The 15,096-nt window shown below is 45.1% G+C and overlaps 1 protein-coding gene across 4 annotated transcripts in view; it reads left to right on the top strand.

The window, feature by feature from the left end:
* The window catches only part of RIPOR2 (RHO family interacting cell polarization regulator 2), a 230,348-nt gene that overhangs the window by 150,021 nt on the left and 65,231 nt on the right, over nucleotides 1–15,096 (top strand). Inside the window, exon 2 of one of the 4 annotated variants that reach the window (XM_039216709.1) lies at nucleotides 6,082–6,088. The exons of the other annotated variants lie outside the window; for them this stretch is intronic. The gene's annotated coding sequence lies outside the window, so the exon portion shown is untranslated. The remainder of the gene's footprint in view (nucleotides 1–6,081; nucleotides 6,089–15,096) is intronic. 4 annotated transcript variants of the gene reach the window in all.

The raw sequence follows: 15,096 nt of genomic DNA, 5'->3' as shown, positions 1-15,096 counted from the left end.
TATCTCTTTTTTCCCTTGAAGAAATTATTTGATCAGTCGGGAGTCTGAGGTCCTGTGAAGTGGTCCCAGGGAAATCCGTTCCATGTTTTATTTCCCCCAGTCATCTAAAAAAATCATTAGCTCTCTGTTTATAACTTCGCCCAAGCTAACGGGATGGGGAGGATGGAGACAGTGGGTAAGGACCCAAGAAAATGAGTGACAACCACTTTCTCACCAGTGAACCAGAGAAAAAATTTAAAAGACCAGGACCGAAGGAAGGCCAAGCATTGTAGAGTGAGACCTGAGTCCCAGAGAAATAAAAGTGGTTCTTCACACAGTTCTTGTGTGACCCAGAGAATGGAGTGAAGTATGTGAGCTATCATAAGGAAGGTCTAGTGGAGAACAGGGTTTCAGGCTGGTGAGAGTGAGGTGGTGGAGAGATACATGAGGGGAGACAGGTGATCTTGGGAAAAGTTTTCCAACCTCTCATTTTCCTGCTGTATAAAAATGGATCTGGGGCCACCTGGGTGGCTCAGTCGGTTTGGCATCTGAGTCTTGACTTTGGCTCAGGTCATGATCTCATGGTTCGTGAGATCAAGCCCCATGTCGGGCTCTGACAGCATGAAGCCTGCTTGGGATTCCCTCTCTCTTTCTCTGCCCCTCCCCTGCTTGCATGCTTTCTCTCTCAAAATAAATAGATAAATTTTAAAAAATTGGATCTAACTCCCTCTAGGTCAACTGGCTCAGGACAATGAATGGGCAAAAGGATCATTGACAGCCAAGAGTGGAAGTTACCTTACTGAGAGAGCTCAGTGTGGTTGCAGGAGTTATGTGGGTGCCTGGGAGGGGAAGCATCCTGATGGTGCCTTGTGGGCTCAGAATCCAAGTAATTTGGCATGTCACACATGTACAAGTAGGCCTTAATGCATTCTTTTGTCTTTGGTGTTAGAGACTTACCATATGTTGAAGGATCCAGTTCTCTGGGGTGGGTCTTTCCTTGGTAGAAAGAAACCATAAACATTTGTTCTTTCTTTGCACTAAATTGTTCTTTAAGCTAAGGATTAGATGGGCTTTTTGCTTCATTGCTGTTTTTACAGCTTCAAATCCTTTGGACAAAGCAAGGAATAGTAAGAAATTACAAACCACCCTTGGGGTACCATAAAAAGGAACATGATTCTTCTGCTTTGTTATAATCTAGCTATACCTAACTGCTTTGCATTCTGATTACAAATTATTTTTTTTTGGCAACCAAAAATAACTCAGCAGATGTTATTCACATGACCACCTTCTTGGTATGCAGCAGCGAGGACCAGTAATGAAACGGCTATCCTTATTATAGCTGTTTAATTTGCCAAAATTACCATGCAGAGAACATGTGTCCAGGCCTCTGAAAAGCCACTCAACTTTGAAGCTGCTGGCAGAAGATGGCTCGTTCAGTCCAGCCTTTTTCTGCTGGAATCCCAGAATAACTCTTTGACATTGAGTTCTTCCAAAGCGAATCCATTGGTATCGTTTACTTCCTCTGTACTTTGTTGAGTAATAATTCACATGCCTTCATGTAAAACACCACTTGTTAGGGAGACCAAGGTAAAATTTTCAGAGAACTGTACTTCAGGGCAGGGAGAATTCAACATGACAGATCAATTTCTCCCTATTAAAATAGAATGACTGGAAAATGCCAATATCCAGCTAGTTCATTTCCTCAGCAAAAATATTTTTCTGTTTGTAGGCTGCTTTAAAAAAAAATTACAAAGTCTAACAGACATGTCTAGTGGTGTCTGGGGGGGCTCAGCTGGTTAAGCGTCTGACTTTGGCTCAGGTCATGATCTCACAGTTTGTGGGTTCAAGCCCCATGTCAGGCTCTGTGCTGACAGCTCAGAGCCTGGAGCCTGCTTTGGATTCTGTGTCTTCCTCTCTGTCCCTCCCCCACTCCCGCTCTGTCTGCCTCTGTCTCTCAAAAATGAATAAACAAAACAAAACAAAAAGATCTTTTAACAAACACATCTGTGCTCTCCCCAGACTGTAGTGTGAACACAGCAGATCACTGATCCATGTAACAGATATACTCCAATACCAGTACCCCTTGATCAGTTGTTGATTTTCACAATAAATCCATGCTATGAGAGGTCTTTCTGTAAACTTACACTTACATAAATGAACCTCTCCAGTGGCTAACGATAAGTAACTGCCGGTTGATCAGCACACATTATCATTTACAGACTTGTAACAGCTGCGTGACACCAAGAGAATGAAGTATGTAAGGTCGTGAAAGAATGTCTTGTTTGTGGCCGCAACTCGTATGGAGACTGTAAAGAATAATGCATATCTGCCCACATAAATTCTTTATGCTTCCCTCCTCTGGATGGGCCCTCCCTACTTGTTTTGATAGAAAAAAAGCCAAGTTTGAGACTCTGGGGGCCAATGATGAGAAGGAGTCCAGGTGTTCTGACCGCATCTCTTCATGATTACCCGCCCCTTGAAGCCCCTGGGGGCAGCGCTGTGTACCTTCAGGTATTTTTCAAGTCTATATTAAGACGCCCGAATGCTAAGCATCTGAAGTGCTGCTTTCAAAAGTGTTGTCATAACAACAGGAATAATATGACGAATGTAACTCGAGTTTGAAAGAACTGCCTTAGTTTCAAGTCCGTTGTGTTACCTTAGCATTGCGAGGACTTAGCTGTAACCCCCTGGCTCGGATGAAGGCTGTGATCGTTGGACATCAGCGCATTGGGGTCCGTGCTTTTATCTGTATGTGCCGTCACATAATCGTCAATCAGTTAAGTTTACTTGTTTGGATGGCCAAAAAAAAAAAAAAAAGATGAATTGATCATATGAAATAGATCTTAGTTTGATTACATATCTGAAAAGCTTTAAGGTAACGTATCCTTTTGGGACACCTGGCTGGCTCAGTTGGTAGAGCATGCAACTCTTAAACTCAGGGTTGTAAGTTCGAGCCCTACATTGGGTGTTGAGATTACTTAAAAATAAAAAAATAAAAATGTTTTTTCAAAAAGAAAAAAGATGATTTATCCTTTCTCTGAGATGAAACATATCACGTGGCTTGATTATAAGGCACTGTTCTTTTTCTACATCTCACGTTCTTTAAGAAATACCAGTGTTCTCCACGCGTGCTGGGTAAGGGAACAAGCACATTGTGCAGAATTATGCTTCCCAGCACACTACTGGGGACTTTCTCCTAGAACTTAACGGGTTTTTTCCTCTCTGTTTAGGATTGGCAAAGATGTAGCTCGGTTCTAGTGAAACAATAAAAAATATGAGGTTACAAAAGTGGTAATTTTAGTAGAGAGACAAATAGCAATAGAAGATGTCAGTATCACTTTGATGCATTTTTGAAGTAAAGAAGCAACACTCACCATTAGCTAGAAATGAGTTGCTCTTGGGATAAACAGGCTGCATGCGAGAAAGCCTGAAGGAGGTGGTGGTGCCAGGCATGGGGCCATTTTCTTCCATATCCGAGCGTTGTTTTTGAATCTGGTGATCAGAAAGTGAGGATTTGTGGTGGGTGTATGTTTCTCGTGGCAGGATCAGCCAAGCTGTCTTTGGGGACAGTGTTCCCAAGAGATTGTTCCCTTTTGATGCGCATGGATTTTAAATGATATGTATGTAATTTGACTATTATTGCTAATAGCTTCAACCTTTATTGAAATACAAACTCTTTCCTTCCGACCAGGAAACAATTGGTCCTGTTTTGCCATGTAGTTTGCACCAAATGAAGGTCTAGGACTATTCTAGACGTTGCATTTTAAGATGAGTTATGAAAACATTAGTTAAAGTCTACTCAGTCCCTCTTGAGATTTAAGCAGTTTTATGTCCTGAGTCATTTCTCTCCTAATTATCATAAGGCCAGCTGCCACTCTCTGCATTTATTGAATCCACCAGAAGAAAAGAAGCAGAGCTTTCCTTTTCCTCAGGCTGAAACGGTGTCAATTACCAGGTAGCTACTGCAACTGACTGGCCCAGGGAATAGACATGCTGTTAACATTTCTTCTTTACTCTTCAAATGAGTCAGCCAGACCCTTAAAATAGCTTTACCATGCTCTGCTGTCATTGCTTTGAGGGGTGATAAAAGAGAGAGGAGGAAGGAAGCAGTCATGTCAGATTACTTTATTCCTGTATGTCTCTTCACTTGTAAAATGCGTCTGGTTTTATAATTAATACATTCTACTTGATTGATAAAAGTCAGATGCATCTTCAAAGGGCAAGCTCTAGTTAACAGGAAGAACCATTAATTCACACTAGCCTTTTACACACATTATCTTATTTTCTCCCCACAACAGCCTAAGTGACTTTGCTATTACCGTCTTCATTTTACTGGGAAAAATGAGAGCAGAGAGAGGACCAGTGGACTTGGGTGAAACCCGGATCAGCCGCGCACTAGGGCCGATGCTTTTCTTTCCTACCCTGAACTAAGAATCAAAGAAGTTGGTGCAGATAGATGGAGCTTACCCTCAGAAGTTTGTAGCTTGGGGGGCGCCTGGGTGGCTTAGTCGGTTAAGCGTCCGACTTTCGCTTAGGTCATGATCTCGCGGTTCGTGGGTTCGAGCCCCGCGTCGGGCTCTGTGCTGACTGCCAGCTCGGAGCCTGGAGCCTGTTTCAGTCTGTGACTCCCTCTCTCTCTGACCCTCCCCTGCTCATGCTGTCTCTCTCTCTCTCTCTCCTAGAAATAAATAAAACATTAAAAAAAAAAAAAAAAGAAGTTTGTAGCTTGGTTGAAGAGATGAGATATTCAAGAAAATAGCTATAATACAAGTTGGGTCGAATCTGTGAGTTCCTTCCAGTGATGCAGAGTTTTGCTGTTCATGAGGAAAGACCTCTGGGCGAACTGCTCGGCAAATGCTGTGAAGAATGGTTGGCTTCTGTGTCAATGAAAGTAATGGATTAAACGGGGCGCCTGGGTGGCTCAGTCAGTTAAGCATCCAGCTTCGGCTCAGGTCATGATCTCACAGTTCATGGGTTCGAGCCGGTCAGTCTCTGTGTGGACAGCTCGGAGCCTAGAGCCTGCTTCTTCTGTGTCTCCCTCTCTCTCTGCCCCTCCCCCACTGATGCTCTGTCTCTCTCTCTTTCTCTCAAAATTAAATAAACATTAGGGTGTTATGCTGAGCAAAATAAGTCAGGCAGAGAAGGACAGATACCATATGTTTGCACGTATAGGAAGATTAGGAGGAACTTAACGGAAGACCGTGGGTGAGAAGAAGGGGAAAAATAGTGGGGGAGAGGGAGGGAGGCAAACGATGAGAGACTCTTGAATGCCGAGAACAAACTGAGGGCAGATAGGGTCGGGGGGAGGGGGGAGATGGGCATGGAGGAGGGCACTTGTGGGGATGAGCACTGGGTGTTATATGGAAACCAACTTGACAATAAACTTTTAAAAAATTAAATAAACATTAAAAAATGGTAAAGGAATTAATGGATTAAATCCATTAAATAAGAATCCATGAGTCCATCCTAACTATCCTGACAATCAAGGAATAAATAAACAAATAAAAAGATTAAGGAAAGCTCTTTCTTGAAGTAGAAGAAAGTTATTGAGTTCAAAGAGTAGCATTTTGCCACCATCATAGTAATAATTGATTTGGCCAAGAACCATCAATAGAACCATCGATGGATGCTAAAACTCCAGGATCAGAGCAACAAGATATTGGCATAGCCTCAAAGTGCCTCCTTGCCAACCACTTATCAGTTACAGAGGCAAAAATAGTCACTTTCCAGGGGAGAAACTGCCCCAACACCTCAACCAAGCGATCAACATTAACATCACCAGTAACAGGCCAAGAGAGTCCTTGAGCCTTCTGATGCAGTGCCTTAAGGACAGCAAGCCCACTCATGTGATGTCCCTGCCCAAAATGCAGAGCCTGAACCTAATTATGAGAAAATGTCAGATAGACCCAAATGAAGGAACATTCTGGAGCACAGCTGGTCTGTACTTCATGAAAATGTCAATGTCATGAAAGACAAAGAAAGGCCAAGCAAGGAACCATCCCAGATTAAAGGAGACTAAAGACTCATGACAAGAGAGACAGTATGTGACCCTGGATCGGCTCGGGGGGAGGGGGGGTGACATGCAGTACAGTATTGGGGCAGTTGGTGAGGTTTGAGGAAGGTCTATACATTAGATAACAGCATTGTGTTCATGTTTAATTTCCTGATATTGATCATTACACTATTGTTATGTCAGTGAATGTCTGTGTTCTTAGGAAATACACATTAACATATTTCAAAGTAAATTTGCATCCTATTGGCCAATTGCTCAATGGGGAGGAACATAAATATATATATATGTATGTATGTATATGTAAGCTGCCCTCACATGAGTTAGAAAATAGTGTGTATGTGTGTATGGGGAGGAGAACAGCAAAACGGGGCATACGTCAAAAAATAGTGAATCTGGTTAAAGGATACAACAGAGCTTTTTGTACTTTTCTTACAACTTTTCTGTAAGCTTTATTTCATGGGGCGCCTGGATGGCTCAGATGGTTAAGTGTCCAACTTTGGCTCAGATCATGATCTCGCCGTCTGTGAGTTCGAGCCCCATGTGAGGCTCTGTGCTGACAGCTCAGAGCCTGGAGCCCGCTTTGGATTCTGTGTCTCCCTCTCGCTCTGCCCCTCCCCTGCTCATGCTCTGTCACTCTCTGTCTCTCAAAAATGAATAAACGTTTAAAAAAATTTAATTAAGATAAAAAAATAATAATTTCAAAATCACGTTTTTTTTTAAATTGACTTTTGAACTAAGCTTCCAAAGCACTCGTGTGTTTAGTCCTTATCAGTATTTAAAGTAGTGCAGCTTTTTAATGATCTAAAAATTGCCATCTTCATAAAGATGCTATTTTCTTTCCAGCTTCACTCACTTTTACCTATCTAGATCACTCCATTCTCAAAGTACCCGTTTTTATCTTCTTTATGAAACCTCCTGGAGGCCCCTGCCTCCTCGATCTTCTCTATTGGGAGAAGTCTGTAGCATGATTGGAGAGATAAGATATTCAGGAAAACAGTTAACAATACAAGTGGGTTCCTGAGTCCATGAGGTCCCACCAGTGATGCTCTAGGTTTTACATTGTTATTAGCAGCTAGTCTTACTATATTATATATGCTATCTCATTTGGCCCTCACAAAAATCCTCTAAGTGTTTATCCTTAGTGTAAATGAGGAGACCGCCATCCAGAGAATTAACGTGCAGCGGTTCAAACAGCTGTGAACCGTCACGCCCACACTGAGCCCAGATTCCTGTCCTCTCTGCGCTGCGCTCTCCTGGAGCCCTGAGAAAAAAGTACTGCTCTGTGTTACTTCTTACATCACAACCTGTCACCCATCAGCTTAGGTGCAGTCATATTTTCCTCTCCAACTAAATTAATAAGACTGTTTAAGGCAGAGACCCGTTTGGGTTCTCTCTGGATCTCAGACGACACTTGGCAGCCTGCCAGTCTTGTGTGTATTACATACACTTAATTATGTGTCGATGGATGGGGTCTGACAAACCATGGAAAGAAAACCATCAATATTGGTTTTCCAGCGATTCTGAAGATGAATTTCTTTCTTGTTCTCCCCATTGAACCTAAGTCTTTATTATCGCCATCTCTGTGTTTCTGTAGCACTTTACCTTTTAGAAAGCACTCCTTTAGCGAGGCCCTAGAGCTCAGGGCTTAGAGCGCTGGTCGTGTAGAAAGCACTCCTTTATCTTATACATGTTTTTAGGCTGACATCCTGCCATCTGCAGGGATGATGAGAAATCAGGTTAGAAGATCTAGAAGGAGCACCTGGCTGGCTGTCGGAAAAGCATGTGACTCTTGATCATGGAGTCATGAGTTTGAGCCCCACTGGGTATAGAGATGACTTTAGTAAAAAACTTAAAAAGGATAGAACTTAAGAAAAAAGACGTGCAAGTAGCCTCATAATGGTAAAGATTGAATGATGCATGGATCTCAGTTGAACTTTATAATACTTGACTGTTAATACAAGGAAGAAATATACTCTCATTCTACGGACATCAAAGTGGAGACCCAGAAAATTCAGCACTTGCCCAAGACGCCATGTTGGTTCTTCCACCTCTTGCTGACGAGTGAGTCTATAGATTGTTTGTTTGTTTTTTTTTTTTTTTAATTTTTTTTTTAATGTTTTTATTTATTTCTAGGAGAGAGAGAGAGAGATTGTGTGTTTTGGTGTGTTTTAGAGAGAGGGAGACACAGACTCTGAAACAGGCTCCAGGCTCTGAGCTGGCAGTCAGCACAGAGCCCGACGCGGGGCTCGAACCCACGAACCGCGAGATCATGACCCAAGCGAAAGTCGGACGCTAAACCGACTAAGCCACCCAGGCGCCCCATCTATAGATTGTTTTTAAACCATTCAGGTCACTTGTCTTAGTCACTGTAATGTGTCATGCATGCATTTATTATTTGGTTAACAATGTTGACTCCTAAGAAGTAAATATTAGCATTGACTTGATATTATTTTAAAGCACTGCATTAAAAAAAATAGCCAATGACTTAAATATATCTACTTTTTTTAAAAGATTAGTCAACTTCTGTAATAGGCACCTTACAACCATATAATAAGCAGACACCTATTTTTAGGATTCATCTTAAATAATCATTTAGCATAGCAGGCTATTTACATCTGGCCCACATGCCTCTTTCAGACAGCTGAATTATACTTCTGCTCTTGACCAAGATGTGGGGGAGCATAAACAGGATGGCAATGTTAAGAAGCGGAGGGAAGGAACACAAATCAGGCGAGCAGAAATGACTCAGAAAGTGCAGGGGCCGGGGAGCTGCGTGAGGCATCTTACGTGGCCTCAGGATCAAATCACAAAAGCATAGACTCATAGATGGTTGCTCATTGATTCCGCTTCACCCTCTCAAGTCCTGATTTCCTGGCACTTCCTCTTGCAGAAGGAATGAGGACTTTTTCTAAAAATTGACGGTGATTTTTTAGGACCTTTATTGATGTAGAATTCACATACCATGACATTTACGCACCCTGGGCGTACAGCATGGGTCTTAGGAAATGTGTGCAGGTGTCCGACCGTGGCCACAGCACAGTGTGAGCACGCTCCCACGACCTCCCGGACGTCTCTCCCGCCCCTGTGTCCGCTGCCATCCTTGGCACCAGGCAAACACTTGAATTGATTCTAGCATTTGTTACTTTTGCTAGCGTATCACCCAGCAACCTGCCGCCTGACCTGCTAGTCATCACCCTGTCCCAGAGGACTGGTCCGAGCTTCCGGAGAGGACATGGCTTTGAAACTGTGGCAACAGTTGGTTTTTAAGCAGACATTCTCCCCTCGTGAGAAAGGCTTTGATGAAAGCTGAAATAGCCTTACCGGAGTCCCTCAGAAATCACAGATGTCTTATGTTGTCAGTCAGCAGTGGGAATCTTCCAGATTTACCTGTATGTATTCTTAATTAGAAGATGTGGTTAAGTAAAAAGAGGAAAACGCCATAAGAACCTTTCTTTTCCGGGGCGCCTGGGTGGCTCAGTTGATTAAGCATCCAACTTTGGTTCAGGTCATGATCGCACAGTTCATGAGTTCGAGCCCCCACATCCAGCTCTCTGCTGTGAGCACAGAGCCCACTTTGGATCCTCTGTCTCTCTCTCTCTCTCTCTCTCTCTCTCTCTCTCTGCCCCTTGCGCACTTGTGCTCTCTCTCCCTCTCAAAAACAAATACACAGTTTAAAAAACAACAACTTTCTCTTCAAGGGTTAGGGCCATGATATCTGCCCATTGTGTCATGTTTTAATTTCATCATGTTTGGTGTCCTGCAACTCAGGCATGGACTGAGGCTAATTACTCTCCCATTTCCCCAAGAGAATCTCTGGTGTCACCATTGGAGGGGTTTGCTTTGCCTTTGGCCACATCTTAAAATCAGAAATAAAAAGCATATATCATACAGACTGGTTATATTTCTTCTTATTATCCAAAGGAGCATATGGAATATGGGGCAGACTTAAGTACCCTTTTTATTGTTATTTATTTTTTTAATGTTTGTTTGAGACAGAGACAGTGTGAGTGGGGGAGGGACAGAGAGAGAGGGAGACATAGAATCTGAAGCAGGTTGCAGACTTCAACCTATCAGCACTAAGCCAAACACAGGACTCAAACCCACAAACCGCAAGATCATGACCTGAGCCGAAGTCAGACACTTAACCATCTGAGCCACCCAGGCACCCCTTAAGTACCCTTTTTAAAGAGAGTTTATGAGGAAAGCTCATTTATGACTCTTTTGACATCGCCCTATAAAAAGAATCTGATAAAAATAAGCAGGATGTAAAATTTAGCATGCATTATGTTCAAAATCATTGTGTTTTTTTTCTTAAGTTTGTTTATGTCTTTTGAGAGGGGGGTGGGCAGAGAGAAGAGAGAGAGTCTCAGGCAGGCTCCTCATCATCAGCGGGACTCGAACTCACGAACCGCAAGATCATGACCTGAGCTGAAGTGGAGAGTCAGAAGCTCAACCCACTGAGCCACCCAGGCGCCCCAATAATTCCTATTTCCTTGAACGACTCTCAATAGATTTAACTCTAACCGCCTGATTCACATTCCTTCCAGCTGACCAGACAGATTACCCAGTTACCTTACAGGTTAATCCAGGCCTCCCGCACCCCCTCCCTGAACAGGTCAGTGGGGAGACTCGCCTGACAGGTGTCCCAAGGAGGTCAGCCTGCAGCTGGGCTCCCAGGATCCTTACCTTAGCACACCTGCCCTCATGGTCCCCTAGAGGAACAGTTCAAATTTGGGAAGAGAGTCTTGCAACTCGGGCTGATCAAACTCACAAGAAAGTATAAGCCAGAACACAGGGTTATAAAAGCATCATGGAAGGTGGACCCGTCACTAGGACTGAACTTCTCAAAAGTTTTTCTTCCACTTCTACTACTTCTGCGGGCAGAGCCACCACACGGCGCCGGGTAGACCCTGCTGCACGGGCCTGCTGTGTGAGCAACACTCGCATTGCCCATCCCGCGAGCGACTCTCCAGGGTTGATCGCTATCGCTCATTCCCGCATCCTTGTGAGTCAGCTCGTCACTGGGTTCCGCAGGCAGCCGGCTCCTTCCCCTCTGCGCTGCACTCCTCTCGCACCTTTCACATGTGGTCTCAGCAGGGCAGGAGCCCCGGTGGAGTGAGGGGGGCTCTCGTCCGCAGGTTTTTTGTTTTTGTTTTGTTTTGTTTTTTAGAGACAGACAGAGTGTGAGTGGGGGAGGGGAAGGGAGAGAGGGAGACACAGAATCCGAAGCAGGCTCCAGGCTCTGAGCTGTCAGCACAGAGCCCGACGTGGGGCTTGAACCCAGTAACTGTGAGATCATGACCTGAGCAGAAGTCAGATGCTCAACCGACTGAGCCACCCAGGCACCCCCCTCCCGCCCTGGTTTCTTTTTATCTGCCTCTGCCCCCACCCAGACCCTGGCACCTCCAGGCTCTGTGCTCTTCTCCAAAACCTGCCTGCCCACCTGCTCAGCTGCCTTCTAGTTTAAACAAAGTCAAGGACTTTCCAGTGGGAAGTGGTGGCTCATGGCGCCCACCGAGGCCCGGTGTGCCTGTATCCCCGTGTTATGACCTGAAAAATCCTACACTCGTTTTCATCTCAAAAGCCCCTGGGCTGTGTGCAGTTGGGTCCCATCACTGCGCCTCGGAGGAGGGAGCCACGGTTTTCAGAGTCGAGAAACAGCTGGGGCTTTCTGGCTGCTTTTCTGAGAGGCTCGGCTCGGAGGCGTAGAGCCTGTTTGAGTCCAGGTGCTCGGGATTCTCTTTGTGGCGTTCAGGGCTTCCTGTGGATGAGGACGGGCGGGGGTGGCTGGCACAGCAGCTGGGCACCTCGGGGCCGAGCACAGCCAGGCCAGGACCCGCAGCCTGCCCGGTGGCCCCGATTTGACAGGCACAAAGGAGCTCTGGCGTTGGCATTTTCCCATAGTTTAGGGACCACAAACGTGTTTCGAAGCCCCGGCAGTTTTAAGTAGCAGCATCCAAAGAAGAGTCGATTGTTTTCTGAGAGTTTCTTGGTCACTAGACGTGGGATCTGAACAGCCTTGGCCTCACGCATGGGGAGCCTCGAGTGCAGAGTCCAGCCCCACCTCTACGAGTTTTGCAGATGAAAATAAAGACGTTGGTACAAAGCTCAGAACTCATCATAAGGACGCCACTGGGGGGATCTGAATTGTTCCGGGGTCATGGGAATTTGTGAGACCTGACACATTATTTCTTAGCAATCATTTTCCCCTTTGCGAGACTTCTACACAATATAAATATATTTGTGGCCCAGCCCGTGTCATGTTATGTTCCTTTTCGATCCTTTTTAAAAATTTTTTTGATGTTTATTTATTTACTTATTTTTTAAATATTTTATTTATTTATTTTTTATTTCTAGGAGAGAGAGAGAGAGCGTGAGCAGGGGAGAGTCAGAGAGAGAGGGAGACACAGACTCTGAAACAGGCTCCAGGCTCTGAGCTGGCAGTCAGCACAGAGCCCGATGCGGGGCTCGAACCCACGAACCGCGAGATCATGACCTAAGCAAAAGTCAGACGCTTAACTGACTAAGCCACCCAGGCGCCCCTATTTTATTTATTTTTGAGAGAGAGAGATAGACACAGCATGAGCAGGGGAGGGTCAGAGAGAGAGGGAGACACAGAACCTGAAGCAAGCTCCAGGCTCCGAGCTAGCTGTCAGCCAGAGCCCAACGCGGGGCTCGAACCCACGAACCGTGAGATCATGACCTGAGCTGAAGTCAGACGTTCAACCGACTGAGCCACCCAGGTGCCCCAGATGTCTATTTATTTTTGAGGGCGAGAAAGAGAGACAGAGCACAAGCAGGGGAGGGGCGGACAGGATCTGAAGCAGGCTCCAAGCTGACAGCAGAGAACCGGACGCAGGCCTCAAACTCACGAATCATGAGACCACGACCTGAGCCGAAGTCAGATGTTCAACCGACTGAGCCACCCAGGCGCCCCTGGGCCTACTGTTTTCTAGCTGGCGCATAGTATTCTATCCCAGGGTTATGCCAGGATGTATTATTAACTGTTGCTGTAAAGATTGACATTCCCGTCCTTTCCATTTTTCCAGTGACATTGCCTGTCATGAACATCCCTGTAAATGCCCCTTTGTGAACTTGAGTCTTTCTCTACAGGACATACTAAAGAGTAGATATGACATGTTAAAGGATACAAATGTGTTTTTTTTTTAATATATATATTTTTATTGAGGGGGAAGGGGAAGAGGATGGGAGAGAATCTTAAGCAGGATTCATGCTCAGCACGGAGCCCGAAGCGGGGCTCGATCCCACGACCCTGAGACCATGACCAAGCCCAGATCCAGAGCAAAGTGCTCAACCAACTGACTGAGCCACTCAGGTGGCCCAAATGTTTTACTTTTTAAACAGAGCTTCCAAATCATCCTCCAAGCTTTGGGTAGCGCTTCGCAGCGCTGCCAGCATCATCGACACGTCTGCTCCACCGTGGCCTTTTTTTTTTTTTTTTTTTTAAGTTCAGGCTTTCAGGCCAAAAGAGCATCTGCAATTAAAGTGTAAATTACTCTGGTGGGGCTGCTGGTTTTAAATCCTTAGAGCCTTGAAAGGGAGTGGTGCAGGGCCGGGGGTGGTTTTGCTGGAAGCTGGGAAGACTGCATCTGGGGGACTTCCCAGGGAGGAGCCTGCAGCCTTTGAGAGCACAGAGGTGGGAGTGGCGTCATCAAACATGAAACCAGAGCGTTTGGGATACGTGTGCACATGGGGAGGGGCTGAGGCGCTTGGAAGACTGGTAGCAAAGGTCTTGCCTCGTCCAGAGTTGGGGGAGCAGCCGGGCACGTGTTGTATCGGCTCATCCCTAATACCTCCACCTCTGCCTTCCCCGTCCCAACCTGCTCCTTCCTCCAGCAGCCGGACTTTGTGTGGGGTCTGCGCACATGTGCTTTATGCCTCCCCTTGGGCGGCTTGTTGGCCTTTGGGGCGGCTGACCCACAGGATAGAGATCTCAGCCTAAACCAGCTCTCCGCCAGATTCTGTCCTGATAATGATCATTCCTCAGGCCAGCAAGCACGTTCCTACTGATCGTCCATTCAGCATATAACTGGCGCGCAAACCTTCTGAGGGTTTACTCATCCCCAAGCACGTAACAGGCTTACAACCCTGGACAGGCGTGTGTTTTATTCTCAAGACCCTTACCTATCACTGAACAGAGGAAGAAGGCTAACTATTCTACCATCCGGTTCACAGGTTTAATTCCTTTAACCAGACATTGCAAAGAGAAGCCTATTTAAGACTGAACAGTATACTTTAAAAGTTGGATTTGAGAAGACTATTTTAACTGAAGTTTTAAAATTTCTACCAACTTGGCATCACCTTTTTCATTTCTTTTACTGAGCGTAAAAACCACTTGAGGACCTTTTCAAAACCCCAATATCCACTTGGCATTCCACATTAATTAAATTCAATGCCTTTGCATAGGAGCCAGATGCCCCTAGTGGAAACTGCTGATCAAATGGATAAGAGAAAAAAATCTCTGTGGCTTAAAAATTTCTAGGAAGTACAAAACAATCATGCCATTAAAATATTTCGAATGCTTTCATTCTTTTCCCACGATCAAAGAATTCTGTAATGCAACAATATATTAAGCAATAATTTATAAAATGAGATATAATAAAATTCACCAAATTTATACCTTAAGGTGATTATAAAACTGTTGAGTACAGAAATAAAGCAAACTAAAGTGCCTTCTTCCTTTTTTAAAATGTTCTTTTTTTTTTTTTTCTGAGAGAGAGAGAGAGAGACAGCGTACGCAGGGGAGGGTCAGAGAGAGAGGGAGACACAGAATCTGAAACAGGCTCCAGGCTCTGAGCTGGCCGTCAGCACAGAGCCTGACACAGGGCTTGAACCCACCAACCCACAAACGGTGAGATCATGACCTGAGCCAAAAGTCGGACGCTCAACCAACTGAGCCACCCAGGCGCCCCATTGTTCATTTATTTTTGATAAAGAGATTGACAGAGAGAGCCAGGGAGGGTCAGAGAGAGGGAGACAGAGGAGCCAAAGCCAGCTCTGCCCCATCAGCAGTGAGCCTGGTGCCGGGCTCAGACCTACAAACCGTGAGATCCTGACCTGAGCTGAAGTCCGTTGCTTAACCA

The sequence above is a fragment of the Hyaena hyaena genome, unplaced genomic scaffold (genome assembly GCF_003009895.1).
Source record: "Hyaena hyaena isolate Hyena2069 unplaced genomic scaffold, ASM300989v1 scaffold_652, whole genome shotgun sequence".
NCBI classification, from domain to species: Eukaryota; Metazoa; Chordata; class Mammalia; order Carnivora; family Hyaenidae; genus Hyaena; species Hyaena hyaena.
This window is presented reverse-complemented; position numbering and strand designations above follow the sequence as displayed.